Below are 14949 nucleotides of genomic sequence, written 5' to 3' on the forward strand. Positions count from 1 at the left end.
GTCGGAAATAAATGAAGCCTTTGGTTAATTCTCACCCACCTCCTACCATGGATCCACCTATTGGCAGTGAATGAAATACCCATCAGCACACTCTGGTCTCTCCATTAGATACAGTCTGGTGCACATTATAAGGGATTGTCTCCTTCTTATAGCAGCAAAGCTGAAAAACTCCGGCACACAAGGACTAGATGCAAGTGGGAATATCCCCTGCAGGGGCGTAACTACAGAGGAAGCAGACCCTGCGGCTGCAGGGGGGCCCAGGAGGTACAGGGGGCCCCATGAGGCTCTCATTGATGAGCAATTTCAACATATATTGTTAAAACAGGACAAACACTGGATATGTTGGGGGCCCTAAAATCAATTTGCTGTGGGGCCCAGCAACATCTAGTTATGCCACTGATCCCCTGCGTGTTTATTCAAAAGTGTAAGGTTTCGGGGATATTCCCACTTGCATCTAGTCCTTGTGTGCCAGTATTTTTCACCTTTTCCATTTATTGGCACACATGACCAAATCTATGGATCACTGGACAATATTCAACATGCTGTCCAAATATTATTGGTAAATAAATTAAGTGATGTGTCATCTGTACAGGTGACACAGGCCAATGCTAACTATTCCCTTAAAGGGGTAGTTCACCTTTGAGTTAACTTTTAGTATGATGTAGGGAGTGATATTCTGAGACAATTTGCAATTGGTTTTCATTTTTTATTATTTAAGGTTTTTGAGTTATTTAGATTTGTATTCAGCAGCTCTTCAGTTTGCAATTTCAGCAGTCTGGTTGGTAGGGTCAATGCAATTAACTCCAGCACACGTAGATTGATTAAGGGATTCTTTCCGTGTTTAATGTTGAGCCAACAATACAACGTGGGGCACGCCCCGAAACGTTGTATTGTTGGCTCAACATTAAATACGGGAAGAATCCCTTAAGCAATCTACGTGTGCTGGAGTTAATTGCATTTACTGAAGTGTGGAGGGGCCGTCCTCCTATACCGCAAGCACCGTGTATAATTAGTGGAGAGGCCAGGTGTGCAGGTGCAATCTACTGCCTAAATTGTGGTTGTTAGGGTCCAAATTACCCTAGCAACCATGTATTTATTTGAATAAGGGACTGGAAATGAATAGGAGAGGGCCTTACTATAAAGATGAGAAATAAAAATTAGCAATAACAATACATTTGCAGCCTTACAGAGCATTTGCTTTTTAAATGGGGTCAGCGACGCCCATTTGAAAGCTGGAAAGAGTCAGAAGAAAAAGGCAAATAATTATAAAACTATAAAAAATAAATAATGAAAATCAATAGAAAAGTTGCTTAGAATTGGCCATTCTATAACATACTAAAAGTTAACTTAAAGGTGGACCAACCCTTTAAAGGAGAAACAAACACCTTATTTAAAAAAAACCCTACCCCACATAGACCCTCCCCCTCCCAGCCTAGCTGCTACCCTGGGCAAATGCCCCTTACTTTTTTCTTACCCCCCCCGGTGCAGATTCAGGAATCGGAGTTCACGGCAGCCATCTTCCGGGTCTTCGGTAATCTGAGAATAAGACCGGCGTGATGGCACATGCACAGTTTTAAAGGAGAAACAAACACCTTATTTAAAAAAAACCCTACCCCACATAGACCCTCCCCCTCCCAGCCTAGCTGCTACCCTGGGCAAATGCCCCTTACTTTTTTCTTACCCCCCCGGTGCAGATTCAGGAATCGGAGTTCACGGCAGCCATCTTCCGGGTCTTCGGTAATCTGAGAATAAGACCGGCGTGACGGCACATGCGCAGTTGGAGCAATTTCCCGGTTTGCGAATGGACGGAAATTGCCGAAGTGCTGGAAGAAGATATCAAGACCTGCAAGATGGCTGCCGTGAACTCCCATCCCTGAATCTGCACCGAGTGGTAAGTAAAAAGTAGCAGCTATGCTGGGGGGGTCTATGTGGGGTAGGGTTTGTTTCTACTTTAATCGTCTCTTACATGCACCAACTCCATCACCCGCAAAATGCAATCACCAGGTCTTATTGCAGAAGTAACCAGTGTTGGCCTGTGGGCCCAGGGCCAACCAGGCCTTCAGCCTCTAGGACTCCCCACACATCACCTGGGCTCCCCAGCCGAAAACTCCTAATTTTTGACATGCCTAGTTTGATGCGGTGCCAGGTTTAGTCAATATGTGTCAGCATCATCTGCCAAACACTACCCCCCATAGGTAATAAAAGGCACAATGTTTCCAGGAGCAGTAACCATAAGATGTTTACTTTTAAACAGGTGACTAGGTGACTAAGTGCTACCTTCTGATTCTACAGGTGATAATAAGTACCGTACAGCAAACTATGCACTTTATATTACATAACCCCTTTAGTATTACTTGCTGCAGTCAACCCAATGCTACTTTTATTTCTTGAGCAGCAGCTCAAGATGTTATTGGGCCCCAAAGCAAATTTAATTGAGGGTCACAAAACTTTTATAAGTTGGGGAGTTGGGTTACGGATGGGGCGAGGGGACCAGAGGGCTGCAGATGGGCAGGGGTCCTGGGGAAGAAGCTGCAGTGAGCCTTGGACCCTCCAGTCCAACGCTGCTAATGATAACATACCTCTCAACTGTCCCGTTTTTTCCCTGGACAGTCCTGATTTTGACTGAATCTGCAGTCTTGGGTTTGTTACTGAAATGTCCTGACTTTCTCTTTGATCTTGTGCACTGAACTAGCACAATTGCGCTCTCTCGCCCTAGTAAAGCCGAATTAGGCTCTTAAAGTCACCAGGAGCAGCTTTTTGCCGCCCCTGGAAACCTAGTTGGCGCTGGCCCTGCCGCCTGTGGAGAGCGCCTCAGCTCGCCTCATTGGCGGATCACCCCTGACTCTAATAACACATAAAAACCACAGAAATATGTTCAAACTTTCATAACCTGCCAAATTTTGTAAATTGAACATGGAAATTTGATGGTGTGACCACAAAATGGGCGTGGTGAAAAAATATTTGCCCAAGCCCATTTTTTGCATGGCAAAACTTTTTGACCCTCTTTCTATTTCCAAAATGTTGGGAGGTGTGTGATAACATTGCTGTTTTGAACCTGCATCCTTTTACTGTGCCACATCTCTCTGGCATTATTGTAGTGTGAACCCTTGCTCATCTTTCAAAGAGTCTTTCTCTCAGAATTGGGACATTTTAGACTTCTGCTGTTACTAAAATTTTCCAAGAAAACTCTAGACGCTTTATTAGAATAGTTTATATGTATCTGAACACAGTAATTAAGTCAGAACATTAATATCAGCGCCAGCTCCTTTGCTCTACTCTAATACACCTCACATCATTGCGCGCCAAACAATAGAGCAGAGAACCACGTGTTGCTGTTACCTTGCGGGCTGCGATTCCCCGCCCACACCAGCTCTAGCCCTTCCTATAGCCTTATAAGGAGGCGCGGATCCCGCTATGGGAAAGATAACAGAGAACAGTCGGATAGAAGTGAGCTGGTACCTTGCTGCTGAGATTTAGTGATACACACCCGCTCAGCAGGGCTCCAGCATCCTGACCGGCGAACCTGCAACAGGTAAGGCTCTAGCCTGCCAATGTCCTGCTGCTCCTAGGCGAGGTAGTGGTTAAATTCTGTATTTTACATATAGATAGGTAGATGACGGATAGAGAGAGGTGGCAGATAGAGAGAGAGAGAGAGAGAGAGAGAGAGAGAGAGAGAGAGATTGATGATAGATAGACAGAGTTAGAGAGAAAGAGATAGATAAATAGATAGAGTTAGAGAGAGAGAGTGAGTAAGAGATAGAGAGAGAGAGAGACAAATAGATAGACAGAGTTAGAGAGAAAGAGATAGATACATAGATAGAGTTAGAGAGAAAGAGAGAGAGAGAGAGAGAGAGAGAGAGAGAGAGATAATAGATAGATAGATGGATGGATAATGGATAGATAGATAGATGGATGGATAGATAGATGATAGAGTGTGTGAGAGAGAGAGAGAGAGAGGGAGAAATAGATAGACAGAGTTAGAGAGAAAGAGATAGATAGATAAATAGATAGAGTTAGAGAGATAGATAGATAAATAGATATAGTTAGAGAGAGATAGAGAGAGAGATAGATAGAGTTAAAGAGAGAGAGAGCTAGAGTTAGAGAGAAAGACAGTGAGTAAGAGAGAGAGAGAGAGAGAGAGAGATGATAGATAGATAATGGATAGATAGATAGATGGATGGATAGATAGATAGATGATAGATAGAGTGTGTGAGAGAGAGAGAGAGAGAAATAGATAGACAGAGTTAGAGAGAAAGAGATAGATAGATAAATAGATAAAGTTAGAGAGATAGATAGATAAATAGATATAGTTAGAGAGAGAGAGAGTAAGCAAGAGATAGATAGATAGATAGATAGATAGATAGATAGAGTTAAAGAGAGAGAGCTAGATAGAGTTAGAGAGAGGGAGGGAGAGAGAGATAGTTAGAGAGAGAAAGAGATAGAGAGAGCTAGAGAGAGAGAAAGAGATAGATAGATAGATAGATAGATAGATAGATAGATGATAAAGAGGTAATGACAGACAGATAGATAGATGATAGATAGATAGATTTTGGTTTTTAAATGTATTAATGCATTACTAAACTATAAATTTCTATTATTATCTTTACAAGTTTTGCATGCTATAACATGGCTCTAACTTTAGTGTATTTATTAATGTGTTTATTATTTGTTTTGTGTGCCTTGAGAAAGTCACAGCAACTGAGGTTGAATTGTAGAGAAAAGTTCTATTTTGACTCCCCTGTGACTCGCTAAGCTTAGTATATGTACATAGTCAATGATTGTTGCTAATGGTAATTGCGCTGACGTCCTCAGCTGTGTATTTTTTTATGAAAGGAGAGGTGTTGTTGTAGCTGGAGGGGAGATAGCTCCAATACAATATATGTTATTATAAAGATGAAGCTGGGGGTAAGAGGGAAGCTCTCAGCCTTATGTTGCATTAGATGGGGGCAAAGAATAATTCACTTCTTTCTTGACATTGTTATGTATATTATGGTGGCACATCTGGAGCTGATATCTCTCTTAAAAGAGGTTTGTGGTTGAAGCTGCCCCTGTTGCTCCTGGAAAAAAACTGTCACTCAGAAAGAGAGGTTGACAGATAGTGACACTAGGGGATGGAAGTACACTTTAGCACTGCCCGGTTGCACTGCTGTCACTGTGTGTGTATGTGTGGGGGTGGGGATCAGATGTGGAAGATGCACGACATCTTATCAGCGCCATGGAAAACAATACAGGGTTTTACTATTAGTCTGTTTTTTCGCATGTGATTTGATAGAACTCTAACGTGTGCTTGGGTTTAATAATTACTGGCATTTCAAATGGATTATATTGTTTGCCTGTACTACCACCTGTGTGCAGCACCTCCTTTATAATTCCCATTGCCCCCATATATATGTACTACATAACAGCTCCCTAGCACCCTTATGGACCCTGGGTATTGGGTAATATTTACTAATGGGCTAAATAGTTCTCCTGGTTTGAGAAAAACGGAAATTGACAAAAAAACACCGGAGGAGTTTATCCATCTGGAGAAGTATTTCCATGAAGGGAGATGCCCACTTCAAATCAGTAAGGGACAGTCATATGTGGGGAATTCAATTATGTGCACCGGGAGAACTGATGACCCATGGAGTTTATCCTTCTGTAGCATTTATAGGAGGGGGTTGAAATATATCTTTCACATAAAGGGATTTGGAAGAATAATTCACATGATGGGATTATTCATTTTACCTGGGATGAATAATTCACCTCAGATACGGGAGAATAATTCATATCAGATGAGGAGAATCATTTTCACCCATGAGCAGATCTAGCCACCCTGCAGTGAAAGGAAATATCAGCCCTACAGTGGACGGCAATTGCTTCTTGCTTGGGTACCTCCTGTGCAGTATGTTAAAGGAGAAATATACCTTGCACAGCAGAGTTGATCCACCCAGATGTTGTTGGACTATAATTTGCAGCATTTTAATATTGCCGTGTGTTAGAGTATGACTCAAGTTGTTGTCCATAGAAGTAGATTCTTAAAGTAACATTCCACAATTATACTTTTTTTAAGTCCTTCAGGGCCAGTGGCTCATTTAAGGAAAAAGTGTCCTGCCTTTTCTGTTGGCTCAGTCTTGTTGGGCCAGTGGCTCATATAAGGAAAAAATATCCTGCCTTTTCTGTTGGCTCGGTCTTGTTGGTCTCATAAGATCAAGGGCATAAATAATTTTTTTCAACTCTGAACACTTAAACAGCACTCTTTTTCCATTGCTAAAGTGGAATATTGTGTAATATAGTGTAATATTGAAAAATGAAAAAGTTCACATTTCACTCATTGGAGATTATGTAATAAAAGGCACTAAGTTTGCCCAGGAGCAGTAACCCATGGCAACCAATCAGAAGGTATGACTGAAGTGCAAAGTGTGAATGCTCTTGGACCTGTGATTCAGTCTGAAATGCCTACTATGTTGAGCTGGGGGTGCAAAAATACCAGTTTTAGATCCCCTTTAAAAAAAGCTGAGTTATTACTAGATACAGCAGGCATAGCTGTGTGTTTGTGCAACCTGTGGTTCTGTCTTTTGTTGGAGTACACACAGAGGATTCTGGTAACTGTAGTCCAGCAAATTCAAAAGAACAGCATGGGGATTCTGTTGTGGAGACTGAAGCATTTGTTGCATGAATGCAAAAGCATTTAACGTCAGTGCTTTTATGTAGGCTCACAGTGTTGGGTGCATTTGTAAAAATGGGTTTAACCAATTGGGATTGACCCTGACATATTTCTAGACAATGATATTGACGAGCACTGGCTCTAGAGTGGGTTTCCAGTTTCTGTATCCTGCTATAGATTCCTAACCTAGGGCAAAAGATTGAGTGATTTATCTTATTGTGTGACAGTACTGTATATATCTGTATGTTTAAAAAAATAATGAAAAAATTAAACCCAATAGGCTTGTTTTGCCTCCAGTAATGAGTAATTATATTTTAGTTGGGATCAAGTACAAGGTACTGTTTGAAAAAGGAAATAATTTACAAAAAATGTAATTGATTAAAATGGAGTCTATGGGAGGTGGCCTTCCTGTAATTTGGAGCTTTCTGGATAAAGGGTTGCTGGATACAGATCCCATACCTGTATATGGTTTTCCAAGCTATGCTGCTCGATGAGTTGGTAATACAGGTATGGGATCTATTATCTGGAGTGCTTGGGACATTAAGGCTATTTAAAAAAAAACATAAACATTAAAACACCCAATTATAGGCAAATTAATTGTATGCACTCATGGGCCCATCTGTAGCTGCAGAATCAGCATCCATTGTATTTTTGCCCCAATATAAAGTTTCTTACATCCCAGTGTGGTAGTGTACCACCTGAAGCAGCATACACCTGACAGTATATCATATATGGAGATGCTGCAGGTTAGTCTGCTGAGGCCAGACAAACTGAGCAGAGTGTAGGGAACAAAGGGCCTCATTTACAGATACCCTGAACACAATGGCGCCACTTAGTGCTCATTCAAAAAAGCACTTGTCTCCTGGATATATCTGCGCCTAGCATCGGAATAAAAATCTGGAGTGATACACAGAGCACATTGCTGGTGCACTGAACAAGTTAGGGAGGGGTAAAGGGCTGGAGTGGGGAGCCAATGTTCCCCCTTAAACTACCCATCATGAATAAATGCAGCACTGCATACCTCCCAACTATTTCGTTTTCTGCTGGACAATAGCAATTTTGAAAGCGCAGCCTGCAGTACTGGTTTTCGCTTTGATCTCCAGCACTGCACCAGAAAAAGATAAAATGTTTCTAACTTAACTAAATAAGAGGCTTTTAATACTCAGCACCTGCACTTTGGTACAATTGTAGCAATTGAGAAATGCAAGTCTCTTGGGAGAACTGAGACTCACAGCTTAAAGGGCAATGTTGGCTTCATTAGCAAAACTGTAATAGCACATAAAACATGGTACTGAAACTCCAAAAAATGTGTTCAAACTTTCCATAGCCTGCCAAATTTTGTACAATGGAATGGATGCAGTATTTAGGGGGGTGGCCACAAAATGGACATGGTCAAAAACAATTTTGCTGCAATGCACACAGCAGATCTTTTTGTCACTCTTTACAGTTTTCATATGTTGGGAGGTATGGCACTGTAGTCATAGGGAAAGTATAGGTCCTTCTGCTTTATTCTGCTGTGCAAGGACCTGCACCCAGACGGTGCAAAGTGTGAAAAACTGACCCTGTTTTTGCACTTTTCTCCACTGTCTGCAAAGCCCTACAGGATCCCTGGCTTATTCTAGATGGGTTTCTAATACAACAAATGAAGTCTAGAAGCTCTTTAAGTAATAACCAAAGCCGTAACCATTTATTAACACAAGAGAAGATTCCTAAATGCAAAAACACATTGCAGTGACCAACACTTTACTATTATGAGCTGTGTTTGATTTAATATACTTGAAGATGAACTCCATCCAAATAATAACATACATGTAAAAACTTAATTCTAAGTTACTTTCCACTGTACATTAATAAAATATTATCATTGACTTCTTTTTTAATTTCTTTTTGTAAATGTAATTTCTGTTGAAACCTCTATATCTATTTTGTGTTTTGCTTCCCCTGTCACAATATAGTAAGCGTTAACTCTCTTCCAGTAAAGAGTCCAATTCCTACTATGCCTTCCATATTGTGTGATAACTAGACCTGTAAAGAAACGTGTAAGGCTTTATGGGAATTGCCTTGGCTGGAGGAGAACTGGCTCTTGCTACATTGCTTCTACAGTCAGGACAAACTGTGCAGAGAATGGAAATGTACAGACGGATGCAGCGTTTAAGAAGCCTGTGTTTAATAATAATAGTAATAATAATTATATATAATACACAAAAGCCATGAATATCTTGTAAATTATATCCTTATAAACGGTGAGTAGTGATGTCATCAGTTATAAACGGTGAGTAGTGATGTAATTTCTGTCACATGACTAACTAAAATTTGTGTATTATAATTAATAAAGTACCCCCAGTTGTAAAATATGAGAATATTATAAGTTACCTCGGAGTTCCATGACCTGTATAAAAACATTTTATATGGTCATGAAACTCCTCGGTAACTTATAATATCCTTATATTTTACAAGAGGGGGTACTTTATTCACTATATAAATATATATATATGTGTGTGTGTGTGCAAAATACATGATGCCATGTTGTATTTGAAACAAGATGTTAAAAATCAGGGTCGGACTGGGGGGTCCGGGGCCCACCGGGACTGGTGTCCAGGGCCCCCCTCTGGCCCCCGCTACCTACTTGTTAGGCGAATCCTTGCTTGGCGCCCAGGCGGCGCATCGCGCATGCGCAAACGGCGCGCATGCGCAAACGGAAACGGCGCTCGGCGCGCATGCGCAAACGGCGCTGCTATGTGCCAAAATTTTTTTTATTATTTTTTTTAAAACTGTTTGGGAGAGGGGGACTGGCCCACCGGGTATTTTCCCGGTATCCCGCCGGGCCAGTCCGACACTGTTAAAAATGTTAGAATTATTTGTATTGTAGCAGAGTTTAGCATTTATGCTGCAGGCCAAGCTTCCATTTGGTTGTAGCACTCCACACCCGTCTCTTTAAATGTTGGCCTTGTGCCTTTAAAAATGAGTAATAAATAGTTAGGGACTACCATATGGGGTACCTTGACATGAAATGGTGGCTTACCAATTTTATGATCGTAAATTTGTAACTAACAAGCCCTGTTTTTGTAAATACAAGCACTTGCACAGATACTAGATTACTTATAAGACAGGGGACCAGGGAATGTACATTGATTAATCCCTCCTCTTTTTGTATGCTTGTAGCTAATTTGGCCAGATCAATAGTACTTCCATTGTATTTATATATTTTTACTTAGCCTTGGAGTGCTCCCACAACTCCCCTTTTTTGCATTATATATACTGTATATATCTATAAATATATATAATACCAAGGGAAGCCGGCACTCTCGAATAGAAAGTTCATATGCCTGGGTGCAGTATCCATAATTTTATCCACAAGAAATCCAAGAAGATCCGCACTCACAGGTCTTACTACTTAAATAAAAATGTTTTTATTGCAGAACTTTCAGCCTAGCGTTTTCAGCCTCATCCGAGGCCTTTCTCAAGGTATAAATATATATATATATGTAATACACAAAAGCTATGAGTATCTTGTAAATTATATCCTTATAAATGGTGACATCAGTTATAAACGGTGAGTTCTGATGTCATTTCTGTCACATGACTCACTAAAACTTGTGTCTTATAATAAATAAAGTTCCCCCAGTTGCAAAATATGAGGATATTAGATACCTCGGAATTCCATGTAGGAAAGTGAAACACACCCATTTAAACCATTTTAACCCAATCAGTGTTGTGCAAAAGTGATTGCATCACTATCCAGTGATATTAACCCATACATTCCTAATCAGTTTACAAACATCACTCGGCATTCATCCATTGATCTAAGAGGCAATTCTCAGCTTCAGGGCTCTTTTCCACACTCCAGAGGCCTCAATCCCAGATTTAAGTCAAGATACAAACGGTTAAAGATAACTACTTCATCTAAATATACCACTTCAATATCACAATCTGGAGTGCTAGTAATTGTCCATCTATCCGCTCATTCAGATTAACTATCTATGATTGGGTTAAAATGGTTTAAATGGGTGTGTTTCACTTTCCTACACCATCCTGATGACGGCCCTGTGATGGTTGAAACGCGTAGATGTGAGTGTGGAATAAAGAATTTTACCACTTTGAACTGATGGAATGAGCTGTGAGTGCTTTCAACTACTTGACTGTATTTTCTATGGTTAGCACCCAGCCGTGATATTGCTGAATGGAGAGTGCAGTTGGAGTTGCGTATATATATATATGTGTGTGTGTGTGTGTGTGTGTGCAAAATAGTTCGATACCATGTTGTATTTAAAAGGAGCTTTCAAAAGTGTAAAGTATCTTGTGTAGGACATAAGATACTTTACACCACTGGATTGTTAGGATGATAGATAGTGATATGTTTATTTGAGGTTGATTGTCTTATATAGTACCATTTATCTAGTGCCTGAAGACTATGGAAATGCCTAGAGGAACAGAATGGGGAACATGTATCCCTATACAGACAGTGAGATCTGATAGCTAAGGGATGTGGAACCTCATTACAATGTTAATGCATTTAGAGTAATGGCTAATGGACATAAAGAAAACAGTATTGTGAGCTGTGAATGTAGGTTACATAGGAATAATGATTTTGGTGTAAACTCTTGGTAAAACAAACAAACAAACGAAGAAATACAACTGTGTCTGTCAAATAAATAATGGGCTGTTTAACCCTTTAAGTGCCAGCAGAATTTCACATTTTGGTTACGCGAAATGCCAGCCGTTTTTGAAACATTTTGTGCTCTCTCACTTTAGGGGCATTTTCTGAGGGGAAACCTATAGTTTACCTAGGAAAACTATACATTGTTTTTTTCGGTAGAAACTGAGCTTTCTAAATCTGCCTGAGTTTTCATGTATTTCCACCTGTGCAAAAAAATTTATAGTGCTAAATACCAAAAAAAAATGAAAAATTACCATTTTTCATCGTATATCAATTTATACCAGAAAAATATTTCATTTTAGGGATGAAAATCCAACTGATTTGGAAAGCCTTATGTCTCTCGAACGTGCCAATACCAGATATGTATAGTTTTAGGGAGATTTAGGATTTCTGTACAGCAAAAACTCCCGGCAGTATATTACCGAATTTTGAAAGCACTAAGGCAGAAAACGGCATGCTTTAGATTCCAAGGCAAAAAATCCTGAAACCGTAGGTTTACCCCAGAAAACCATACATTTTTGAAAAGTACACATTCTGCCGATTACAAAATGGGTAACTATGTCTCTCTACTCCCAACTACCAAACATAAAAGCTTGTCTGAAAATAGCGGTTTTTCAAAAAAAAATTCAAAATTCTGAAAAATCATTTCAAAGGTTTTATTTTGCTGCTCCGCATATCCCAAACTATATTAGGTACCAAGAAAAAGCACCTGAAATATGATTGCCAGGGGTCCACTGAACAGTTTGATACCCATTATGCATAGGTTTACCAAAGTATCTGGCATTTAGAGACACCAATATGAAGTTAGCACATCCAAATTGATCAGGACTTTACTTCAGCTACTGAGAAATCAACACATTGACTGCATTTTTTGTGGGGTAAAAACACAGAAATATATGTTTACCCCCAAACCCATATATTTTCGGAAAGTACACATTCTACTGAATCTAAAATGGGTACCCATGCCTTTCTGCTCCAAACTACTGAGTCGCAGGGCTTTCCCAAAATTGTCGGTTTTGGTGAAATATCTGAAAATTGCCTCAAACCTTCAACTTCCCAGCACCATATCGCCCATGTATCATTACGTACTAAGAAAAAGCACCCTAAATATGATTGCCAGGGTTCCTCTGAACATTTTGGTGGTCATTGTTCATAAGTATACCAAAGTATCTGGCATTTAGAGGCCCCAAAATGAAGTTAACGCATACAAACAGTCCCGTGGGTAACTTCAGCTAATGAAAGATCAACACATTGACTGCATTTTTGTGGGGTAAAAACACAGAAATATATGTTTACCCCCCAAAACCCATATATTTTTGGAAAGTACACATTCTACCGAATCTAAAATGGGTACCCATGCCTTTCTGCTCCAAACTACTGAGTCGCAAGGCTTTCCCAAAATTGTCGGTTTTGGTGAAATATCTGAAAATTGCCTCAAAGCTTCAACTTCCCAGCACCATATCACCCATGTATCGTTACGCACCAAGAAAAAGCACCCTAAATATGATTGCCAGGGTTCCTCCAAACAATTTGGTGGCCATTGTTCATAGGTTTACCAAATTATCTGGCATTTAGAGGCCTCAAAATGAAGTTAGCGCATACAAATAGTCCTGTGGGTAACTTCATCTAATGAAAAATCAACACATTCACTGCATTTTTGTGGGGTAAAAACACAGAAATATATGTTTACCCCCCAAACCCATATATTTTTGGAAAGTACACATTCTACTGAATCTAAAATGGGTACCCATGCCTTTCTGCTCCAAACTACTGAGTCGCAAGGCTTTCCCAAAGTTGTCGGTTTTGCTGAAATATCTGAAAATTGCCTCAAAGCTTCAACTTCCCAGCACCATATCACCCATGTGTCATTACGTACTAAGAAAAAGCACCCTAAATATGATTGCCAGGGTTCCTCTGAACATTTTGGTGGCCATTTTTCATAAGTTTACCAAAGTATCTGGCATTTAGAGGCCCCAAAATGAAGTTAGCGCATACAAACAGTCCCGTGGGTAACTTCAGCTAATGAAAGATCAACACATTGACTGCATTTTGTGGGGTAAAAACACAGAAATATATGTTTACCCCTCAAACCCATATATTTTTGGAAAGTACACATTCTACAGAATCTAAAATGGGTACCCATGCCTTTCTGCTCCAAACTACTGAGTCGCAAGGCTTTGCCACAATTGTCGGTTTTGGTGAAATATCTGAAAATTGCCTCAAAGCTTCAACTTCTCAGCACCATATCACCCATGTATCGTTTATGCACCAAGAAAAAGCACCCTAAATATGATTGCCAGGGTTCCTCCGAACAGTTTGGTGGCCATTGTTCATAGATTTACCAAAGTATCTGGCATTTAGAGGCCCCAAAATGAAGTTAGTGCATACAAATAGTCCTGTGGGTAACTTCAGCTAATGAAAGATCAACACACAGGAGAAAGCTCTCTGTTTAGTGCTGAATTAAGCATTGAAATTCCTGTTTGAGACAGGATTTTTTGTTATCACTTGGTGTGTGAATGTGTTGTCCACTTGGTGGGTGAAATTTGGGAAGTTTTGAGTTGATTTTCTTTACTAAAAATCGATTTTTCTTTTGACCCTGAAGGTGAGTGATTCCTAGCCCAGTTCCTTTCACTTGCTCTGGGCTACAAACTCACTGTTAGATCCCCTACCCTCCCCCGCACCTGGGTGTCAGTTTCATTTGCATTTTTCTCTTGTTTCAGCACAAATTGTTTAATTTTTGTACAGATTGAGTGGATATTTTGATTTTGCACTCAGTTCTGTGAGGAGAGAAAGCTAAAGGGAAAGGATTTAATATAAGTATAAGTATAAAATCTTTTCCAGCAGCAGCAGTGCAGCTCCCAGGCACCTGCTCACATTAACCCTCTCCCTGCCACAGCTTCTCAACTTAAAACTTACTTTTTTTTTTTTTTTTTGTTAATCAATAGTATAAAGCTTTCTTTTTGTGTGGTGTTGTGTAAAATAATGGGAGGGAATAAAAAGGAAAGTTATAAAAAAACATCTCTTGGTTCTAAAGCAAAAGGACCTGAAAAACCCAGCTGTAGCTCTGCAAGGAAACACCAGTCAGAGCCCATGTCAAAAAGCCCCATTGCCTCTACTTCTGCTGCTGCAGCCAATGTGACCCCTGCTAAAACATTTGCACACGCTGTAGCTACTGGCAGCAACCCTAGCCAAGTCACTGCTGGGGTAGAGAAGCTTACAAGGAAGCATGGGGTCAGATGCCTAATGTCAAGCACTCATGGCATAGAGGCTTATATAAAGGCTGCAGCTGAAGTGGTGGGCCACTCTGCAGTAGTGGCAGCAAGTAAAATGTATGGGAAAGCCATAATCTTTGCCCGTACTCTAACTGCAGTGCATACTCTGGTACAGAGGGGTATCACAGTGGGAGGGAGTTATGTCCCTGTAGAACCCTAGAAGGATTGGGCACAAGGGTGGTTTTATCTAATGTGCCCCCCTTCCTGCAAGACCACTTATTGTACCCCACCTGCAAGCCCTTGGGGAGTTAAAATCAAATATGTCTAGAATTCCCCTGGGATGTAAGGAGAGCAGACTGAGGCACGTCCTTTCCTTTAAAAGGCAGGTGCAACTACTTTTACCTCGGGGGCAAGACACTATTGAGGGTCTTTCG

At 40.4% G+C, this 14949-nt stretch overlaps 1 protein-coding gene across 1 annotated transcript in view; it reads left to right on the forward strand.

Annotated features, from left to right (window-relative positions):
- The first annotated feature begins 3413 nt into the window (after window positions 1–3413).
- Window positions 3414–14949, forward strand: part of baiap3.L (BAI1-associated protein 3 L homeolog) — a 186195-nt gene continuing 174659 nt past the window's right edge. Inside the window, exon 1 of the mRNA XM_041576487.1 lies at window positions 3414–3532. The gene's annotated coding sequence lies outside the window, so the exon portion shown is untranslated. The remainder of the gene's footprint in view (window positions 3533–14949) is intronic.

Source organism: Xenopus laevis, chromosome 9_10L (assembly GCF_017654675.1).
Source record: "Xenopus laevis strain J_2021 chromosome 9_10L, Xenopus_laevis_v10.1, whole genome shotgun sequence".
Taxonomy (NCBI): Eukaryota; Metazoa; Chordata; class Amphibia; order Anura; family Pipidae; genus Xenopus; species Xenopus laevis.